Source organism: Oncorhynchus mykiss, chromosome 8, assembly GCF_057628025.1.
Source record: "Oncorhynchus mykiss isolate SJ-2025 chromosome 8, ASM5762802v1, whole genome shotgun sequence".
NCBI lineage: Eukaryota > Metazoa > Chordata > Actinopteri > Salmoniformes > Salmonidae > Oncorhynchus > Oncorhynchus mykiss.
The window spans coordinates 54292239-54308946 of NC_143029.1; the positions used below are offsets into that span (position 1 = coordinate 54292239).

Here is a 16708-nt window from a genome sequence, read left to right on the forward strand (position 1 = left end):
AATTAATTAAACAATAAGGCTTGAGAAGCCGGGAATTATTGTGTGCAGCGGCTCTTGGAAGAGGCTTGGTGGTTCAAAACTTCTTCCATTTAAGAGTGATGGAAGCCACTGTGTTCTTGGGTACCTTCAATGCTGCAGAAATGACCAATCATTTGAATTTACCACAGGTGGACTCCAATCAAGTTGAAGAAACATCTCAAGGATGATCAATGGAAACAGGATGGACCTGAGCTCAATTTCCAGCCTCATAGCAAAGGGTCTGAAAACGTACGTAAATAAGGTATTTTTAAAATATTTAATGGGTATAATGGCTCTTTCTGTGGTACTCAATTTGGGATATTATGTGAGGTAGACATGAGAAGCCGGGAATTATCGTGTGCAGCCGGAACTTGGAAGAGGCTTGGTGGTTCCAAACTTCTTCTATTTAAGAGTGATGGAAGCCACTGTGTTCTTGGGTACCTTCAATGCTGCAGAAATGACCAATCATTTGAATTTACCACAGGTGGACTCCAATCAAGTTGAAGAAACATCTCAAGGATGATCAATGGAAACAGGATGGAACTGAGCTCAATTTCCAGCCTCATAGCAAAGGGTCTGAAAATGTATGTAAATAAGGTATTTTTAAAATATTTTTTTCATTAATAAAAACTATATGTTATCGCTTTGTCATTATGTGGTATTGTGTGTAGATAGATTTGATTTTATTTCATCCATTTTAGTATAAGGCTGTAACGTAACAAAATGTGGAAAAAAGTAAGGGGTCTGAAAACTTTCCGAATGCACTGTACCTATGCAGGCTAGCTTCTTTTCCTTTGCTAGCCAGCCAACTAAATCTATCACACAATCACATCAAGCAGCTGAAATGACAGAAAACGATCTACATTTTTGTTTGTTTTACCTTGGATTATATTGCCATTTCTTTGGATATATCCATTACAATGACCCTGATAAATGAATTTGCCTGGCTCAGAGAAGCTGTCAGTCTGGTCACATTCATACAGATCGCATGGTGGAGGTCCCCAAAAAAACGGCAACATTGATCCACAGGTCGGAGAGGTAGACAGCAAGGTTTAGACAAACCTCAACTGTTTCAAACCAAATGCTAGCCTCTGGGCATTGGGAAATATTGAATATTACAAAATGTTTCCACCCGGTTTCGAACCGGGGACCTTTCGCGTGTGAGGCGAACGTGATAACCACTACACTACGGAAACCGAATGATTGGAAAACTAAGGGTGTGACTGACTTTGGCTGGGTGGGACATTTATCGCTCTCAGAACCTAATGAAATCAGAAATTACTTAGTCAATTAATTAAACAATAAGGCTTGAGAAGCCGGGAATTATTGTGTGCAGCGGCTCTTGGAAGAGGCTTGGTGGTTCAAAACTTCTTCCATTTAAGAGTGATGGAAGCCACTGTGTTCTTGGGTACCTTCAATGCTGCAGAAATGACCAATCATTTGAATTTACCACAGGTGGACTCCAATCAAGTTGAAGAAACATCTCAAGGATGATCAATGGAAACAGGATGGACCTGAGCTCAATTTCCAGCCTCATAGCAAAGGGTCTGAAAACTTATGTAAATAAGGTATTTTTAAAATATTTAATGGGTATTATGGCTCTTTCTGTGGAACTCAATTTGGGATATTATGTGAGGTAGACATGAGAAGCCGGGAATTATCGTGTGCAGCCGGAACTTGGAAAAGGCTTGGTGGTTCCAAACTTCTTCTATTTAAGAGTGATCGAAGCCACTGTGTTCTTGGGTACCTTCAATGCTGCAGAAATGACCAATCATTTGAATTTACCACAGGTGGACTCCAATCAAGTTGAAGAAACATCTCAAGGATGATCAATGGAAACAGGATGGACCTGAGCTCAATTTCCAGTCTCATAGCAAAGGGTCTGAAAATGTATGTAAATAAGGTATTTTTAAAATATTTTTTTCATTAATAAAAACTATATGCTATCGCTTTGTCATTATGTGGTATTGTGTGTAGATAGATTTTATTTTATTTCATCCATTTTAGTATAAGGCTGTAACGTAACAAAATGTGGAAAAAAGTAAGGGGTCTGAAAACTTTCCGAATGCACTGTACCTATGCAGGCTAGCTTCTTTTCCTTTGCTAGCCAGCCAACTAAATCTATCACACAATCACATCAAGCAGCTGAAATGACAGAAAACGATCTACATTTTTGTTTGTTTTACCTTGGATTATATTGCCATTTCTTTGGATATATCCATTACAATGACCCTGATAAATGAATTTGCCTGGCTCAGAGAAGCTGTCAGTCTGGTCACATTCATACAGATCGCATGGTGGAGGTCCCCAAAAAAACGGCAACATTGATCCACTGGTCGGAGAGGTAGACAGCAAGGTTTAGACAAACCTCAACTGTTTCAAACCAAATGCTAGCCTCTGGGCATTGGGAAATATTGAATATTACAAAATGTTTCCACCCGGTTTCGAACCGGGGACCTTTCGCGTGTGAGGCGAACGTGATAACCACTACACTACAGAAACCGAATGATTGGTAAACTAAGGGTGTGACTGACTTTCGCGTGTGAGGCGAACGTGATAACCAATACACTACTGAAACTAAAGTCTGAATAGCAAATACTGAGAAGTGCGAAGGACCAATCTGTTAAAATGTGTTTCCGCCCGGTCTCGAACCGGGGAGCTTTCGCGTGTTAGCCGAACGTGATAACCAGTACACTACGGAAACCCAATGAGTGGAGTACTAAGGGTGTGGCTGACTTTGGCTGGGTGGGACATTTATCGCTCTCAGAACCTAATGAAATCAGAAATTACTTAGTCAATTAATTAAACAATAAGGCTTGAGAAGCCGGGAATTATTGTGTGCAGCGGCTCTTGGAAGAGGCTTGGTGGTTCAAAACTTCTTCCATTTAAGAGTGATGGAAGCCACTGTGTTCTTGGGTACCTTCAATGCTGCAGAAATGACCAATCATTTGAATTTACCACAGGTGGACTCCAATCAAGTTGAAGAAACATCTCAAGGATGATCAATGGAAACAGGATGGACCTGAGCTCAATTTCCAGCCTCATAGCAAAGGGTCTGAAAACGTACGTAAATAAGGTATTTTTAAAATATTTAATGGGTATAATGGCTCTTTCTGTGGTACTCAATTTGGGATATTATGTGAGGTAGACATGAGAAGCCGGGAATTATCGTGTGCAGCCGGAACTTGGAAGAGGCTTGGTGGTTCCAAACTTCTTCTATTTAAGAGTGATGGAAGCCACTGTGTTCTTGGGTACCTTCAATGCTGCAGAAATGACCAATCATTTGAATTTACCACAGGTGGACTCCAATCAAGTTGAAGAAACATCTCAAGGATGATCAATGGAAACAGGATGGAACTGAGCTCAATTTCCAGCCTCATAGCAAAGGGTCTGAAAATGTATGTAAATAAGGTATTTTTAAAATATTTTTTTCATTAATAAAAACTATATGTTATCGCTTTGTCATTATGTGGTATTGTGTGTAGATAGATTTGATTTTATTTCATCCATTTTAGTATAAGGCTGTAACGTAACAAAATGTGGAAAAAAGTAAGGGGTCTGAAAACTTTCCGAATGCACTGTACCTATGCAGGCTAGCTTCTTTTCCTTTGCTAGCCAGCCAACTAAATCTATCACACAATCACATCAAGCAGCTGAAATGACAGAAAACGATCTACATTTTTGTTTGTTTTACCTTGGATTATATTGCCATTTCTTTGGATATATCCATTACAATGACCCTGATAAATGAATTTGCCTGGCTCAGAGAAGCTGTCAGTCTGGTCACATTCATACAGATCGCATGGTGGAGGTCCCCAAAAAAACGGCAACATTGATCCACTGGTCGGAGAGGTAGACAGCAAGGTTTAGACAAACCTCAACTGTTTCAAACCAAATGCTAGCCTCTGGGCATTGGGAAATATTGAATATTACAAAATGTTTCCACCCGGTTTCGAACCGGGGACCTTTCGCGTGTGAGGTGAACGTGATAACCACTACACTACAGAAACCGAATGATTGGTAAACTAAGGGTGTGACTGACTTTCGCGTGTGAGGCGAACGTGATAACCAATACACTACTGAAACTAAAGTCTGAATAGCAAATACTGAGAAGTGCGAAGGACCAATCTGTTAAAATGTGTTTCCGCCCGGTCTCGAACCGGGGACCTTTCGCGTGTTAGCCGAACGTGATAACCAGTACACTACGGAAACCCAATGAGTGGAGTACTAAGGGTGTGGCTGACTTTGGGACATTTATCGCTCTCAGAACCTAATGAAATCAGAAATTACTTAGTCAATTAATTAAACAATAAGGCTTGAGAAGCCGGGAATTATTGTGTGCAGCGGCTCTTGGAAGAGGCTTGGTGGTTCAAAACTTCTTCCATTTAAGAGTGATGGAAGCCACTGTGTTCTTGGGTACCTTCAATGCTGCAGAAATGACCAATCATTTGAATTTACCACAGGTGGACTCCAATCAAGTTGAAGAAACATCTCAAGGATGATCAATGGAAACAGGATGGACCTGAGCTCAATTTCCAGCCTCATAGCAAAGGGTCTGAAAACGTACGTAAATAAGGTATTTTTAAAATATTTAATGGGTATAATGGCTCTTTCTGTGGTACTCAATTTGGGATATTATGTGAGGTAGACATGAGAAGCCGGGAATTATCGTGTGCAGCCGGAACTTGGAAGAGGCTTGGTGGTTCCAAACTTCTTCTATTTAAGAGTGATGGAAGCCACTGTGTTCTTGGGTACCTTCAATGCTGCAGAAATGACCAATCATTTGAATTTACCACAGGTGGACTCCAATCAAGTTGAAGAAACATCTCAAGGATGATCAATGGAAACAGGATGGAACTGAGCTCAATTTCCAGCCTCATAGCAAAGGGTCTGAAAATGTATGTAAATAAAGTATTTTTAAAATGTTTTTTTCATTAATAAAAACTATATGTTATCGCTTTGTCATTATGTGGTATTGTGTGTAGATAGATTTTATTTTATTTCATCCATTTTAGTATAAGGCTGTAACGTAACAAAATGTGGAAAAAAGTAAGGGGTCTGAAAACTTTCCGAATGCACTGTACCTATGCAGGCTAGCTTCTTTTCCTTTGCTAGCCAGCCAACTAAATCTATCACACAATCACATCAAGCAGCTGAAATGACAGAAAACGATCTACATTTTTGTTTGTTTTACCTTGGATTATATTGCCATTTCTTTGGATATATCCATTACAATGACCCTGATAAATGAATTTGCCTGGCTCAGAGAAGCTGTCAGTCTGGTCACATTCATACAGATCGCATGGTGGAGGTCCCCAAAAAAACGGCAACATTGATCCACTGGTCGGAGAGGTAGACGGCAAGGTTTAGACAAACCTCAACTGTTTCAAACCAAATGCTAGCCTCTGGGCATTGGGAAATATTGAATATTACAAAATGTTTCCACCCGGTTTCGAACCGGGGACCTTTCGCGTGTGAGGCAAACGTGATAACCACTACACTACGGAAACCGAATGATTGGAAAACTAAGGGTGTGACTGACTTTCGCGTGTGAGGCGAACGTGATAACCAATACACTACTGAAACTAAAGTCTGAATAGCAAATACTGAGAAGTGCGAAGGACCAATCTGTTAAAATGTGTTTCCGCCCGGTCTCGAACCGGGGACCTTTCGCGTGTGAGGCGAACGTGATAACCACTACACTACGGAAACCGAATGATTGGAAAACTAAGGGTGTGACTGACTTTGGCTGGGTGGGACATTTATCGCTCTCAGAACCTAATGAAATCAGAAATGACTTAGTCAATTAATTAAACAATACGGCTTGAGAAGGGTGGGTATTATGGCTCTTTCTGTGGAACTCAATTTGGGATATTATGTGAGGTAGACATGAGAAGCCGGGAATTATCGTGTGCAGCCGGAACTTGGAAGAGGCTTGGTGGTTCCAAACTTCTTCTATTTAAGAGTGATGGAAGCCACTGTGTTCTTGGGTACCTTCAATGCTGCAGAAATGACCAATCATTTGAATTTACCACAGGTGGACTCCAATCAAGTTGAAGAAACATCTCAAGGATGATCAATGGAAACAGGATGGACCTGAGCTCAATTTCCAGTCTCATAGCAAAGGGTCTGAAAATGTATGTAAATAAGGTATTTTTAAAATGTTTTTTTCATTAATAAAAACTATATGCTATCGCTTTGTCATTATGTGGTATTGTGTGTAGATAGATTTTATTTTATTTCATCCATTTTAGTATAAGGCTGTAACGTAACAAAATGTGGAAAAAAGTAAGGGGTCTGAAAACTTTCCGAATGCACTGTACCTATGCAGGCTAGCTTCTTTTCCTTTGCTAGCCAGCCAACTAAATCTATCACACAATCACATCAAGCAGCTGAAATGACAGAAAACGATCTACATTTTTGTTTGTTTTACCTTGGATTATATTGCCATTTCTTTGGATATATCCATTACAATGACCCTGATAAATGAATTTGCCTGGCTCAGAGAAGCTGTCAGTCTGGTCACATTCATACAGATCGCATGGTGGAGGTCCCCCAAAAAACGGCAACATTGATCCACTGGTCGGAGAGGTAGACAGCAAGGTTTAGACAAACCTCAACTGTTTCAAACCAAATGCTAGCCTCTGGGCATTGGGAAATATTGAATATTACAAAATGTTTCCACCCGGTTTCGAACCGGGGACCTTTCGCGTGTGAGGCGAACGTGATAACCACTACACTACGGAAACCGAATTATTGGTAAACTAAGGGTGTGACTGACTTTCGCGTGTGAGGCGAACGTGATAACCAATACACTACTGAAACTAAAGTCTGAATAGCAAATACTGAGAAGTGCGAAGGACCAATCTGTTAAAATGTGTTTCCGCCCGGTCTCGAAACGGGGACCTTTCGCGTGTTAGCCGAACGTGATAACCAGTACACTACGGAAACCCAATGAGTGGAGTACTGAGGGTGTGGCTGACTTTGGCTGGGTGGGACATTTATCGCTCTCAGAACCTAATGAAATCAGAAATTACTTAGTCAATTAATTAAACAATAAGGCTTGAGAAGCCGGGAATTATTGTGTGCAGCGGCTCTTGGAAGAGGCTTGGTGGTTCAAAACTTCTTCCATTTAAGAGTGATGGAAGCCACTGTGTTCTTGGGTACCTTCAATGCTGCAGAAATGACCAATCATTTGAATTTACCACAGGTGGACTCCAATCAAGTTGAAGAAACATCTCAAGGATGATCAATGGAAACAGGATGGAACTGAGCTCAATTTCCAGCCTCATAGCAAAGGGTCTGAAAATGTATGTAAATAAAGTATTTTTAAAATGTTTTTTTCATTAATAAAAACTATATGTTATCGCTTTGTCATTATGTGGTATTGTGTGTAGATAGATTTTATTTTATTTCATCCATTTTAGTATAAGGCTGTAACGTAACAAAATGTGGAAAAAAGTAAGGGGTCTGAAAACTTTCCGAATGCACTGTACCTATGCAGGCTAGCTTCTTTTCCTTTGCTAGCCAGCCAACTAAATCTATCACACAATCACATCAAGCAGCTGAAATGACAGAAAACGATCTACATTTTTGTTTGTTTTACCTTGGATTATATTGCCATTTCTTTGGATATATCCATTACAATGACCCTGATAAATGAATTTGCCTGGCTCAGAGAAGCTGTCAGTCTGGTCACATTCATACAGATCGCATGGTGGAGGTCCCCAAAAAAACGGCAACATTGATCCACTGGTCGGAGAGGTAGACGGCAAGGTTTAGACAAACCTCAACTGTTTCAAACCAAATGCTAGCCTCTGGGCATTGGGAAATATTGAATATTACAAAATGTTTCCACCCGGTTTCGAACCGGGGACCTTTCGCGTGTGAGGCAAACGTGATAACCACTACACTACGGAAACCGAATGATTGGGAAACTAAGGGTGTGACTGACTTTCGCGTGTGAGGCGAACGTGATAACCAATACACTACTGAAACTAAAGTCTGAATAGCAAATACTGAGAAGTGCGAAGGACCAATCTGTTAAAATGTGTTTCCGCCCGGTCTCGAACCGGGGACCTTTCGCGTGTGAGGCGAACGTGATAACCACTACACTACGGAAACCGAATGATTGGAAAACTAAGGGTGTGACTGACTTTGGCTGGGTGGGACATTTATCGCTCTCAGAACCTAATGAAATCAGAAATGACTTAGTCAATTAATTAAACAATACGGCTTGAGAAGGGTGGGTATTATGGCTCTTTCTGTGGAACTCAATTTGGGATATTATGTGAGGTAGACATGAGAAGCCGGGAATTATCGTGTGCAGCCGGAACTTGGAAGAGGCTTGGTGGTTCCAAACTTCTTCTATTTAAGAGTGATGGAAGCCACTGTGTTCTTGGGTACCTTCAATGCTGCAGAAATGACCAATCATTTGAATTTACCACAGGTGGACTCCAATCAAGTTGAAGAAACATCTCAAGGATGATCAATGGAAACAGGATGGACCTGAGCTCAATTTCCAGTCTCATAGCAAAGGGTCTGAAAATGTATGTAAATAAGGTATTTTTAAAATGTTTTTTTCATTAATAAAAACTATATGCTATCGCTTTGTCATTATGTGGTATTGTGTGTAGATAGATTTTATTTTATTTCATCCATTTTAGTATAAGGCTGTAACGTAACAAAATGTGGAAAAAAGTAAGGGGTCTGAAAACTTTCCGAATGCACTGTACCTATGCAGGCTAGCTTCTTTTCCTTTGCTAGCCAGCCAACTAAATCTATCACACAATCACATCAAGCAGCTGAAATGACAGAAAACGATCTACATTTTTGTTTGTTTTACCTTGGATTATATTGCCATTTCTTTGGATATATCCATTACAATGACCCTGATAAATGAATTTGCCTGGCTCAGAGAAGCTGTCAGTCTGGTCACATTCATACAGATCGCATGGTGGAGGTCCCCCAAAAAACGGCAACATTGATCCACTGGTCGGAGAGGTAGACAGCAAGGTTTAGACAAACCTCAACTGTTTCAAACCAAATGCTAGCCTCTGGGCATTGGGAAATATTGAATATTACAAAATGTTTCCACCCGGTTTCGAACCGGGGACCTTTCGCGTGTGAGGCGAACGTGATAACCACTACACTACGGAAACCGAATTATTGGTAAACTAAGGGTGTGACTGACTTTCGCGTGTGAGGCGAACGTGATAACCAATACACTACTGAAACTAAAGTCTGAATAGCAAATACTGAGAAGTGCGAAGGACCAATCTGTTAAAATGTGTTTCCGCCCGGTCTCGAAACGGGGACCTTTCGCGTGTTAGCCGAACGTGATAACCAGTACACTACGGAAACCCAATGAGTGGAGTACTGAGGGTGTGGCTGACTTTGGCTGGGTGGGACATTTATCGCTCTCAGAACCTAATGAAATCAGAAATTACTTAGTCAATTAATTAAACAATAAGGCTTGAGAAGCCGGAAATTATTGTGTGCAGCGGCTCTTGGAAGAGGCTTGGTGGTTCAAAACTTCTTCCATTTAAGAGTGATGGAAGCCACTGTGTTCTTGGGTACCTTCAATGCTGCAGAAATGACCAATCATTTGAATTTACCACAGGTGGACTCCAATCAAGTTGAAGAAACATCTCAAGGATGATCAATGGAAACAGGATGGACCTGAGCTCAATTTCCAGCCTCATAGCAAAGGGTCTGAAAACGTACGTAAATAAGGTATTTTTAAAATATTTAATGGGTATAATGGCTCTTTCTGTGGTACTCAATTTGGGATATTATGTGAGGTAGACATGAGAAGCCGGGAATTATCGTGTGCAGCCGGAACTTGGAAGAGGCTTGGTGGTTCCAAACTTCTTCTATTTAAGAGTGATGGAAGCCACTGTGTTCTTGGGTACCTTCAATGCTGCAGAAATGACCAATCATTTGAATTTACCACAGGTGGACTCCAATCAAGTTGAAGAAACATCTCAAGGACGATCAATGGAAACAGGATGGACCTGAGCTCAATTTCCAGTCTCATAGCAAAGGGTCTGAAAATGTATGTAAATAAGGTATTTTTAAAATATTTTTTTCATTAATAAAAACTATATGCTATCGCTTTGTCATTATGTGGTATTGTGTGTAGATAGATTTTATTTTATTTCATCCATTTTAGTATAAGGCTGTAACGTAACAAAATGTGGAAAAAAGTAAGGGGTCTGAAAACTTTCCGAATGCACTGTACCTATGCAGTGCTAGCTTCTTTTCCTTTGCTAGCCAGCCAACTAAATCTATCACACAATCACATCAAGCAGCTGAAATGACAGAAAACGATCTACATTTTTGTTTGTTTTACCTTGGATTATATTGCCATTTCTTTGGATATATCCATTACAATGACCCTGATAAATGAATTTGCCTGGCTCAGAGAAGCTGTCAGTCTGGTCACATTCATACAGATCGCATGGTGGAGGTCCCCAAAAAACAGCAACATTGATCCACAGGTCGGAGAGGTAGACAGCAAGGTTTAGACAAACCTCAACTGTTTCAAACCAAATGCTAGCCTCTGGGCATTGGGAAATATTGAATATTACAAGATGTTTCCGCCCGGTTTCGAACCGGGGACCTTTCGCGTGTGAGGCAAACGTGATAACCACTACACTGGTTCAAAACTTCTTCCATTTAAGAGTGATGGAAGCCACTGTGTTCTTGGGTACCTTCAATGCTGCAGAAATGACCAATCATTTGAATTTACCACAGGTGGACTCCAATCAAGTTGAAGAAACATCTCAAGGATGATCAATGGAAACAGGATGGACCTGAGCTCAATTTCCAGCCTCATAGCAAAGGGTCTGAAAACGTACGTAAATAAGGTATTTTTAAAATATTTAATGGGTATTATGGCTCTTTCTGTGGTACTCAATTTGGGATATTATGTGAGGTAGACATGAGAAGCCGGGAATTATCGTGTGCAGCTGGAACTTGGAAGAGGCTTGGTGGTTCCAAACTTCTTCTATTTAAGAGTGATGGAAGCCACTGTGTTCTTGGGTACCTTCAATGCTGCAGAAATGACCAATCATTTGAATTTACCACAGGTGGACTCCAATCAAGTTGAAGAAACGTCTCAAGGATGATCAATGGAAACAGGATGGACCTGAGCTCAATTTCCAGCCTCATAGCAAAGGGTCTGAAAATGTATGTAAATAAGGTATTTTTAAAATATTTTTTTCATTAATAAAAACTATGTGTTATCGCTTTGTCATTATGTGGTATTGTGTGTAGATAGATTTTATTTTATTTCATCCATTTTAGTATAAGGCTGTAACGTAACAAAATGTGGAAAAAAGTAAGGGGTCTGAAAACTTTCCGAATGCACTGTACCTATGCAGGCTAGCTTCTTTTCCTTTGCTAGCCAGCCAACTAAATCTATCACACAATCACATCAAGCAGCTGAAATGACAGAAAACGATCTACATTTTTGTTTGTTTTACCTTGGATTATATTGCCATTTCTTTGGATATATCCATTACAATGACCCTGATAAATGAATTTGCCTGGCTCAGAGAAGCTGTCAGTCTGGTCACATTCATACAGATCGCATGGTGGAGGTCCCCCAAAAAACGGCAACATTGATCCACTGGTCGGAGAGGTAGACAGCAAGGTTTAGACAAACCTCAACTGTTTCAAACCAAATGCTAGCCTCTGGGCATTGGGAAATATTGAATATTACAAAATGTTTCCACCCGGTTTCGAACCGGGGACCTTTCGCGTGTGAGGTGAACGTGATAACCACTACACTACGGAAACCGAATTATTGGAAAACTAAGGGTGTGACTGACTTTCGCATGTGAGGCGAACGTGATAACTAATACACTACTGAAACTAAAGTCTGAATAGCAAATACTGAGAAGTGCGAAGGACCAATCTGTTAAAATGTGTTTCCGCCCGGTCTCGAACCGGGGACCTTTCGCGTGTGATGCGAACGTGATAACCACTACACTACGGAAACCGAATGATTGGAAAACTAAGGGTGTGACTGACTTTGGCTGGGTGGGACATTTATCGCTCTCAGAACCTAATGAAATCAGAAATTACTTAGTCAATTAATTAAACAATACGGCTTGAGAAGGGTGGGTATTATGGCTCTTTCTGTGGAACTCAATTTGGGATATTATGTGAGGTAGACATGAGAAGCCGGGAATTATCGTGTGCAGCCGGAACTTGGAAGAGGCTTGGTGGTTCCAAACTTCTTCTATTTAAGAGTGATGGAAGCCACTGTGTTCTTGGGTACCTTCAATGCTGCAGAAATGACCAATCATTTGAATTTACCACAGGTGGACTCCAATCAAGTTGAAGAAACATCTCAAGGATGATCAATGGAAACAGGATGGACCTGAGCTCAATTTCCAGTCTCATAGCAAAGGGTCTGAAAATGTATGTAAATAAGGTATTTTTAAAATATTTTTTTCATTAATAAAAACTATATGCTATCGCTTTGTCATTATGTGGTATTGTGTGTAGATAGATTTTATTTTATTTCATCCATTTTAGTATAAGGCTGTAACGTAACAAAATGTGGAAAAAAGTAAGGGGTCTGAAAACTTTCCGAATGCACTGTACCTATGCAGGCTAGCTTCTTTTCCTTTGCTAGCCAGCCAACTAAATCTATCACACAATCACATAAAGCAGCTGAAATGACAGAAAACGATCTACATTTTTGTTTGTTTTACCTTGGATTATATTGCCATTTCTTTGGATATATCCATTACAATGACCCTGATAAATGAATTTGCCTGGCTCAGAGAAGCTGTCAGTCTGGTCACATTCATACAGATCGCATGGTGGAGGTCCCCAAAAAAACGGCAACATTGATCCACTGGTCGGAGAGGTAGACAGCAAGGTTTAGACAAACCTCAACTGTTTCAAACCAAATGCTAGCCTCTGGGCATTGGGAAATATTGAATATTACAAAATGTTTCCACCCGGTTTTTAACCGGGGACCTTTCGCGTGTGAGGCGAACGTGATAACCACTACACTACAGAAACTGAATGATTGGTAAACTAAGGGTGTGACTGACTTTCGCGTGTGAGGCGAACGTGATAACCAATACACTACTGAAACTAAAGTCTGAATAGCAAATACTGAGAAGTGCGAAGGACCAATCTGTTAAAATGTGTTTCCGCCCGGTCTCGAAACGGGGACCTTTCGCGTGTTAGCCGAACGTGATAACCAGTACACTACGGAAACCCAATGAGTGGAGTACTAAGGGTGTGGCTGACTTTGGCTGGGTGGGACATTTATCGCTCTCAGAACCTAATGAAATCAGAAATTACTTAGTCAATTAATTAAACAATAAGGCTTGAGAAGCCGGGAATTATTGTGTGCAGCGGCTCTTGGAAGAGGCTTGGTGGTTCAAAACTTCTTCCATTTAAGAGTGATGGAAGCCACTGTGTTCTTGGGTACCTTCAATGCTGCAGAAATGACCAATCATTTGAATTTACCACAGGTGGACTCCAATCAAGTTGAAGAAACATCTCAAGGATGATCAATGGAAACAGGATGGACCTGAGCTCAATTTCCAGCCTCATAGCAAAGGGTCTGAAAACGTACGTAAATAAGGTATTTTTAAAATATTTAATGGGTATAATGGCTCTTTCTGTGGTACTCAATTTGGGATATTATGTGAGGTAGACATGAGAAGCCGGGAATTATCGTGTGCAGCCGGAACTTGGAAGAGGCTTGGTGGTTCCAAACTTCTTCTATTTAAGAGTGATGGAAGCCACTGTGTTCTTGGGTACCTTCAATGCTGCAGAAATGACCAATCATTTGAATTTACCACAGGTGGATTCCAATCAAGTTGAAGAAACATCTCAAGGATGATCAATGGAAACAGGATGGAACTGAGCTCAATTTCCAGCCTCATAGCAAAGGGTCTGAAAATGTATGTAAATAAGGTATTTTTAAAATATTTTTTTCATTAATAAAAACTATATGTTATCGCTTTGTCATTATGTGGTATTGTGTGTAGATAGATTTTATTTTATTTCATCCATTTTAGTATAAGGCTGTAACGTAACAAAATGTGGAAAAAAGTAAGGGGTCTGAAAACTTTCCGAATGCACTGTACCTATGCAGGCTAGCTTCTTTTCCTTTGCTAGCCAGCCAACTAAATCTATCACACAATCACATCAAGCAGCTGAAATGACAGAAAACGATCTACATTTTTGTTTGTTTTACCTTGGATTATATTGCCATTTCTTTGGATATATCCATTACAATGACCCTGATAAATGAATTTGCCTGGCTCAGAGAAGCTGTCAGTCTGGTCACATTCATACAGATCGCATGGTGGAGGTCCCCAAAAAAACGGCAACATTGATCCACTGGTCGGAGAGGTAGACAGCAAGGTTTAGACAAACGTCAACTGTTTCAAACCAAATGCTAGCCTCTGGGCATTGGGAAATATTGAATATTACAAAATGTTTCCACCCGGTTTCGAACCAGGGACCTTTCGCGTGTGAGGCGAACGTGATAACCACTACACTACGGAAACCGAATGATTGGAAAACTAAGGGTGTGACTGACTTTCGCGTGTGAGGCGAACGTGATAACCAATAAACTACTGAAACTAAAGTCTGAATAGCAAATACTGAGAAGTGCGAAGGACCAATCTGTTAAAATGTGTTTCCACCCGGTCTCGAACCGGGGACCTTTCGCGTGTGAGGCGAACGTGATAACCACTACACTACGGAAACCGAATGATTGGAAAACTAAGGGTGTGACTGACTTTGGCTGGGTGGGACATTTGTCGCTCTCAGAACCTAATGAAATCAGAAATTACTTAGTCAATTAATTAAACAATAAGGCTTGAGAAGCCGGGAATTATTGTGTGCAGCGGCTCTTGGAAGAGGCTTGGTGGTTCAAAACTTCTTCCATTTAAGAGTGATGGAAGCCACTGTGTTCTTGGGTACCTTCAATGCTGCAGAAATGACCAATCATTTGAATTTACCACAGGTGGACTCCAATCAAGTTGAAGAAACATCTCAAGGATGATCAATGGAAACAGGATGGACCTGAGCTCAATTTCCAGCCTCATAGCAAAGGGTCTGAAAACTTACGTAAATAAGGTATTTTTAAAATATTTAATGTGTATTATGGCTCTTTCTGTGGAACTCAATTTGGGATATTATGTGAGGTAGACATGAAAAGCCGGGAATTATCGTGTGCAGCCGGAACTTGGAAGAGGCTTGGTGGTTCCAAACTTCTTCCATTTAAGAGTGATGGAAGCCACTGTGTTCTTGGGTGCCTTCAATGCTGCAGAAATGACTAATCATTTGAATTTACCACAGGTGGACTCCAATCAAGTTGAAGAAACATCTCAAGGATGATCAATGGAAACAGGATGGACCTGAGCTCAATTTCCAGCCTCATAGCAAAGGGTCTGAAAACGTACGTAAATAAGGTATTTTTAAAATATTTAATGGGTATTATGGCTCTTTCTGTGGTACTCAATTTGGGATATTATGTGAGGTAGACATGAGAAGCCGGGAATTATTGTGTGCAGCGGCTCTTGGACGAGGCTTGGTGGTTCAAAACTTCTTCCATTTAAGAGTGATGGAAGCCACTGTGTTCTTGGGTACCTTCAATGCTGCAGAAATGACCAATCATTTGAATTTACCACAGGTGGACTCCAATCAAGTTGAAGAAACATCTCAAGGATGATCAATGGAAACAGGATGGACCTGAGCTCAATTTCCAGTCTCATAGCAAAGGGTCTGAAAATGTATGTAAATAAGGTATTTTTAAAATATTTTTTTCATTAATAAAAACTATATGCTATCGCTTTGTCATTATGTGGTATTGTGTGTAGATAGATTTTATTTTATTTCATCCATTTTAGTATAAGGCTGTAACGTAACAAAATGTGGAAAAAAGTAAGGGGTCTGAAAACTTTCCGAATGCACTGTACCTATGCAGGCTAGCTTCTTTTCCTTTGCTAGCCAGCCAACTAAATCTATCACACAATCACATCAAGCAGCTGAAATGACAGAAAACGATCTACATTTTTGTTTGTTTTACCTTGGATTATATTGCCATTTCTTTGGATATATCCATTACAATGACCCTGATAAATGAATTTGCCTGGCTCAGAGAAGCTGTCAGTCTGGTCACATTCATACAGATCGCATGGTGGAGGTCCCCAAAAAACGGCAACATTGATCCACAGGTCGGAGAGGTAGACAGCAAGGTTTAGACAAACCTCAACTGTTTCAAACCAAATGCTAGCCTCTGGGCATTGGGAAATATTGAATATTACAAGATGTTTCCGCCCGGTTTCGAACCGGGGACCTTTCGCGTGTGAGGCGAACGTGATAACCACTACACTACGGAAACCGAATGATTGGAAAACTAAGGGTGTGACTGACTTGGGCTGGGTGGGACATTTATCGCTCTCAGAACCTAATGAAATCAGAAATTACTTAGTCAATTAATTAAACAATAAGGCTTGAGAAGCCGGGAATTATTGTGTGCAGCGGCTCTTGGACGAGGCTTGGTGGTTCAAAACTTCTTCCATTTAAGAGTGATGGAAGCCACTGTGTTCTTGGGTACCTTCAATGCTGCAGAAATGACCAATCATTTGAATTTACCACAGGTGGACTCCAATCAAGTTGAAGAAACATCTCAAGGATG

At 40.5% G+C, this 16708-nt stretch overlaps 3 non-coding genes across 3 annotated transcripts; all 3 read right to left on the bottom strand.

Annotated features, from left to right (window-relative positions):
• Window positions 1-5657: 5657 nt before the first annotated feature.
• trnav-cac (transfer RNA valine (anticodon CAC)) lies at window positions 5658-5730 on the bottom strand. Its single transcript has one exon. It is a non-coding gene; the product is annotated as a tRNA-Val (tRNA).
• Window positions 5731-8069: 2339 nt separating this feature from the next.
• On the bottom strand, window positions 8070-8142 carry trnav-cac (transfer RNA valine (anticodon CAC)). Its single transcript has one exon. It is a non-coding gene; the product is annotated as a tRNA-Val (tRNA).
• An 8196-nt stretch (window positions 8143-16338) lies between these two features.
• trnav-cac (transfer RNA valine (anticodon CAC)) lies at window positions 16339-16411 on the bottom strand. The gene has a single exon. It is a non-coding gene; the product is annotated as a tRNA-Val (tRNA).
• Window positions 16412-16708: the final 297 nt, after the last annotated feature.